Here is a 6,493-nt window from a genome sequence, read left to right as displayed (position 1 = left end):
CTTTGGATCAATGGTCAGGGTGGTTCAATTCACTGATATCCTGTGGCAACAGTATGTGAGAGAAGATTTCCTGTGGATGGGTTCAGTCTATAAGACATGCTCTCAACTTACAGTAGCACACTTTCACTTGGCTCAGTGCTGCGCACTTGCCCTTCACTTACAGTAAAGGCCAGCCAAGTAGTTTATTGATAAGTGGGCTGCTTTTGAGTCACTACAAATACAAATAACATGTTGTAAAAAGGTGGTGTGTAGATACAGGGCACGATTCACATCGTTAAAAGTATCATTTCTGCCCACTTCTTGTGAATTACTGATTTCTAAGCTTTAATACTAATTCACTCATCTTTTTCCCCCTTGCCCTCCAGTGAGTGAAAACACAGAAGACCTTTGGCTGGACCCTCATCCAGGATGTTGTAGCTATGGTAACATGTGACTCCTGAAGCCAAGGGTTATCTGCTTTTACATCTCAGAAGGTAAGGTACTTTCTTTTTGGTAATCAGTTTTTAAATAGATTTCCTTAAAGGAATAGTTTAACTTTTTGAGAAATTCACTTATTTGCTTTCTTGTTGAGAGTTAGAGGAAAAAATGAATGCCACTATCAATCATGTCTGTATGATAAAAATGAAGCTACAGATAGCACAAAACAGTTCAGCCATGACATCTGAAAGTGTAAAAAAAATTTAAATAAGAAACAGTGGTTTTATGTTAAGTCAGTACACCTGGCTGAAAAGAGTTCCAGCATATAAATAACAGCTGTGTGTCACTTTTTGTATAGAACAAACAAGGTATAATGTATTCATTAGTGAGCTTTACTGCTGCTAGTGATGATTTTTTAACCTTTGGCCAGGTTAGCTGTCTCTCCCTGTTTTCAGTATTTACCTACAAAGCTAATTGGCTGCTGGCTCTACATCAAGCCCTCAAGCTGGGCTTTGAAGTGATCATTGAAAAAGGAGCGGCTGTAAAATGGTGAATACCCCCCTTGAAATAGTCTCTTTGGTGCAGTAGCATCTGGAGAGTCCACAAGAGGTGTATGATTATTTTTGTTTTATCCCATTCATGTGTGAGGGGAGCTAACAGGAAGTCAGCCAGCTCAGACTGCTGTCGTCTCAGATGTACATGCCCTCAGATGGCTCCACTGGAGAAAGACTCTAATGAGCACTATCTGTGTGCCCAAAAACATGAAAACATGAGGAAGCTTGCAGAAACATAGTGGACTTGCCAAGTGAGCAGCCTTCATAGAGTGAATGACATGCCATCTTTAAACATGGTATCCATTTCTCCTTAGTACATCCATGAGCTTCATACAGCTTCTCATCAAAAGCTCTGCATGAAAAAGAAATGACTTTATTTGTGTGAACGTCAGCATATTTCTTTAATTAGTCTGCTATTGATGCTTGTATGTAATTCAGATTTGCTTCTCTTTAGACTGTTCGCTGAACTGTTCTAAGCAGGACCACCAAGGATAAGGCTAGTGATTTTCTATATGTATGTTATTTTCCACAAATCCCACGCAGAGACTAAAGCCAACTATAAATCTCATGTACTTACTATAATACTGTACATGTGAATCCAAAACCTGGTTTAGCTAATCCCCCTGTACCACAGACCTTCACAGTTGTCTAAAAACTTATAAAGACAGTCACCGATGCAATGAGTGACATGCATCTTCCTCAAGAAATAAGTGAGGTGCTAACACTGTGATGTGTAGTTTGAACTAGCAAAGTGGTGCAAATAGAGCCAAGATTACATTCATGCACAGATGTCTCTTACTTCAGATTCTGTACAATATAATGGCTGTTTTTAGCGTTTGGAGTGCTTTGTTGAAAAAAGACAGACTCCACCACATTTTATGAAGAAGCATGTCACCCAGTGCAGCAGTGTGTTTTTATAGTGTTCGGAGAGCGGTGGAAATAATGGCACACACGGATAAGCTAAACCAGGTTCCAGGCTCTGGATTCACAGAAATTACAAAATCCATTGTTGGTTTTAGGCTCTGTATGGGATTTCTGGAAAATAACAGCAACACAGAAAATCACCACCCTTATCTTTAAATGGAAGGCAAGCTAGCCTGTTTTCCCTGCAGGCTCTGACACTGCTTAGCAGATTCAGAGTGACAATTGTGACGGAAAGCAGACTGGATCTGGGTCAAAGTAGCACACCCGTCACCTGAATGCCAGCTTAGCTTAGCTTTCCTTGTAGTGGAAATAGAGATGTAGTGGAAACTACATTAGCATTTTGACTGCATCTACACTTTGTGAGGCCCTGTAATGGAAACTCAAATTGTGTTATTTAGTTCTCTGCAAGCTTGCCATGGAAATCTGGCTAGCCCTGTTTTACCCTGTAGTAGAAATTAGCCTGGTTTTAACTAAGTGTGAATGCACAGTTGAAATAAACTAACAACTTTGGCAGTTTTACTAAGAATCAGGTCTTAACCAGTTCTGTGATTTTTTTTCTCTTCTGTTATGCTTATAAATTCTCACTTGTTTTTTCTCTTACCCTTCTTTTGTCATCATCTCAAATGTTTTCTGGCTGGAATATGCCAGTTTATCATCTATCTATGGACTTTTTCTGTCAGAAATCTACCTATAACCCCCTTACCTGCTGACACCATACCCCCCTCTCGTTCTCTTTTCATTTCCCCTCTTCAGCCTGCTATACTTCTAACCTCAATATGTCTCTCTGGGATGTGGCTGACTGCTGAACTCAGCTTGAAAGAGGCAGGATGAAAAGAAACAACAAGAATGTGGGGAGAGGAAACAGAGGGGGAAGTAGAGAGTGGGAGAGATAGTATCTAGCTAGCTAGCTAGCTGTCTAGCTGTCTGTGTGTGTGAAACATGCTAAACCTGGCCTGGGTTGGTGTAATAGATAGAAACTTTATTGCAGACTTGAGGTCCAAACTCCGAACAACAAAAAACAACAAACAATAAAAAACAACAATAAAAAAAATAAAAAACCACCACAAAACAACAACCAGTCCACTACTATCCCTTTAAGAGGCAAGTATACCAGTGTCTCCAGAGTACTGATGTATATCGCATGTCACTATATGCAGCGTTAGTCAACAATAAAACTATGTGGTTTTCAGAGCTATTCAAGCGACAGATAAATTTATACATCAGGTTTCTTAAAACAGCAGATAAAGTACTAACTCGTAGTGACACAAACAGTACACTGGCACTCACCCATCTGGGCCTTTTCAGTAATAGTCTCAAGGCATCATTATAAGCCACAGTCAATTTCCGAAGACAGCCTTTTTTATAATTAGTCCATAGGTGGGCAGTGTACAAAGAGGAACAACACTCTCTAAATAGAGTCAATTTTACCCCATCCAAGCATGAACCAAATTTCCGCGCCAATATATTTGCTTGCACATACAACATACAGCACTGCCGATACATATCCCCATCATCGGTCAAACAATCATTTATAACATGACCCAGATACTTAACTTCATTGCATACAGTTAAAATATTACCAGATAGCCAGACACCAGATACCAGATAATAGTAGCAGACAGAGGATGAGACACTCATAGTGTGTATATTATTGTGTGGCGATGTGTGCGAACTATTACATCTATAATAATGCAGCAGTTCTGAAATATGCTCTGACCATAACAGTCCTCAAGTGAGTCCTGAAGTGTTTTGGATGAAATGTAATCAATCAGTTTTCGAAGCAAATCACCCAGTGCTCTTGGGTTGGACAAATGCATGCATGTGTGTTCGTCAAGATCTCCAATGCTACGGTACCTTCACCATTGTTTGTCATTATGCTGAATGTTAACACTTTGTAATAATTCTTTAGTATATTACTTGTGTGGTGTAGAAGAGAATTATCTATGTAGAGATACTGCTTGCAAACCAATGATGGTAAGATGATGTCATGGGGTAGGACTGGATAAGTCTGACTTCTTCCTACTCCATTCAAGCATGTTCTAGGTATAAGCACATTGATATTGGATTAGCATTTGTTGGATATGTGTAAAATTATGTGTGTTGACATATCAACTGTCTTTACATGCTTGAAAGAATAAATCAAATCAAATCAAATCCTTTATAGTCACCTGACTTCCTACTTGATATTTATTCACCTATTGGCTCAGTTCTGGGCAGCACAGCGATGCAGTGGTTAGTGCTGTTGCCTCACATCAAGAAGGCTCCAGGTTTGAGCCCAGACCAACCTGGGGCTTTTCTGTGCAGAGTTTGTGTGTTCTCCCTGTGCCTGCATGGGTTTTTTTTCCCGGGTACTCTGGCTTCCTTTCACAGTCCAAAGATATGCAGCTTAGGTTGATTGGTGACTCTAAATTGCCTGTGTGTGGTTGTTTTTTTTTTGCATGTCAGCCCATTACCATTAACTCATCAGCACCTTGACCTCTACATGTTGTTATATTCCCAGTATAACAAAATGAATAAAGTATAAATGTAAAATTATAAAGGGTTCATATATAGTTTATGCAGACTGTGTAATCAGCCTATAGTCCAGCACTGATCTCACCCTTTCATCTTTAAGACAGTTTGTATTATTTTTCACGTTCTTTATTTACAAACTTATAGTACTTAGACTATTGTACATACCCGAGCTAGTCATTTTTTCTATATGGAGAATGAGTAAAGCAACTCAGAGATACTATCATTTGACATGCCAGTGGTACAGTTACAGTATACAGACAATCTGGAACAGTGTTTATGAAACAAAACAATGTTTTGCCCTGTTTCACTGTCTTTATGTCTACATGTTTTCACCACAGTTACATCAATGAATAGAAGACAGTGACAGTCTTGGAGAAATTAACACTAGAACCGCCAACAATTATGTCCTAGAACCGCTGGGAGATTATTTTGACCTCGCACCACTTCAGGCTTTATAATTGCAAATTAGAAGTCTATTACAGGAATCTTTGGTCACTTTTTCAAAATAGCATGTAAAAATGGATGAAATAATAAAACATCAGAATTTTATTTCTTTTATTTTAGCAATATAAAAATATAAATTTAATTCAGTTAAACTATTAGTGGAAAAATACATGTAATAAAATATGAGAAATTGGTCAAACAGATAAAAACATTAACATTGCTCATAAACACTGAACATTACAATAATAACAGTCCATTGCTTTCATGAGAAATGAACATGAATTCAGAAATATTTACAAAGAAAGAGAGCCTTGGTCAAAAATGTTTGGGAACTGCAGGCCTATTCCGCTCCAAGTTCTGCCACACAGCTTACTCACAACACGCACAAACACTGAAGACCTTGACAGTACACTGACCACACACAGGTCGCCGGCACTTGACGCACAATTTGACAGTTTTGTTTTTATTGCAGTGCATTTTGACTGTACACTAGCCGTCCCTGGTAGGCTAGTGGTTAAGGTGCAGTGCTCTCGCCACTGCGGCCCGGGTTCGAATCAGGGCTGCGTCAGGAAGGGCATCCGGTGTAAAACCCGTGTCAAATGTCAACATGCTTGTCGTCAGTGTGACGATTTGCTGTGGCGACCCCTAAAACGGGAAAAGCCAAAAGTGACCTTCTATTTTGACTGTACACTGCCTTTGCTTCTCCTGAGGCTGCTCTACCACTGTTTGAAGGGGCACTGGCACAGTCTCAGTTGCCTCTTTCATTTGCATGTGGTTGCTGCGTAATTCCTTACGCAACTGCAGAAGGAAGTTGCGCTTAGCAAGTCTGGCTTTTGTGCAGCACCGGTAAAGAATCCATACATTGGTGCCAGCCAGGTTCAACATGTTATAGAAGACGACAACTGGCCATCTGTGGGTGGCGGCTCTTGTGGAGTATTGTCTGATCATTTTATCCAGGGCGTGCACTCCCACCTTGGTCTTGTTATAATAGTGCATTGTGTCTGGCTGTCACTTTCCACATTCACCATCTGGTGCATTGTGCTGAGGATGCACACATTTTTGTTCACCTTGCCCTGGTACTGTATATTGTAAGTATTGTCTTGTCACTCTTCATCACTTTGATGTCATCCAGTGGTGCTTTCTGATGCACAGAAAGTGGGAGTGAATGTCTGTTTTTGTTCACAGTGCCTACCAGGCTGGTGTTCCTTACTAGGAGTTTATGAACAAGGGGGAGTGATGTAAAAAAAGTTGTCTGTAGTGACGTTTCTCCCCTTACCCAGGTAAGGCTGCATTAGGTTCATCACTACACTATACTCACTTTGTATCTTGGTTGCCTAGCAACGCCTATTGTTAATTTTGGAAAGTATGTGTATGTGTAAGAATGGGGGAATGTGAGGCATTACTGTAAAGTGTTTTGAGCGGTGTATTTGACTGGATATATAATTTATATGGCTGTACACGTGCAGTCTATTTACCATTTTTGCATTAGGAAAAATGGAGGTCAAAATGACCTCTTGGCGGTTCTAGGTAAAACCACTCTTTTTTTTTCTCTCTTTTATTCCAGAATCCCCAAAACGCATAAGATGATGTGTAACACACTTTTAGGAAAAGTCATTGACTGGGAGACATAGGGTTTTTAC

At 39.9% G+C, this 6,493-nt stretch overlaps 1 protein-coding gene across 3 annotated transcripts in view; it reads left to right on the top strand.

Moving 5' to 3' along the window:
* Positions 1-6,493, top strand: part of lrfn5a (leucine rich repeat and fibronectin type III domain containing 5a) — a 144,122-nt gene that overhangs the window by 63,057 nt on the left and 74,572 nt on the right. For all 3 annotated transcript variants that reach the window (XM_020621982.1, XM_020621983.1, XM_020621984.1), the window contains exon 2: positions 366-473. The gene's annotated coding sequence lies outside the window, so the exon portion shown is untranslated. The remainder of the gene's footprint in view (positions 1-365; positions 474-6,493) is intronic.

Source organism: Monopterus albus, unplaced genomic scaffold (assembly GCF_001952655.1).
Source record: "Monopterus albus unplaced genomic scaffold, M_albus_1.0 scaffold270.1, whole genome shotgun sequence".
NCBI classification, from domain to species: domain Eukaryota; kingdom Metazoa; phylum Chordata; class Actinopteri; order Synbranchiformes; family Synbranchidae; genus Monopterus; species Monopterus albus.
Note: the sequence above shows the minus strand (reverse complement) of the source record. Positions and strands in the feature narration are given on the sequence as shown.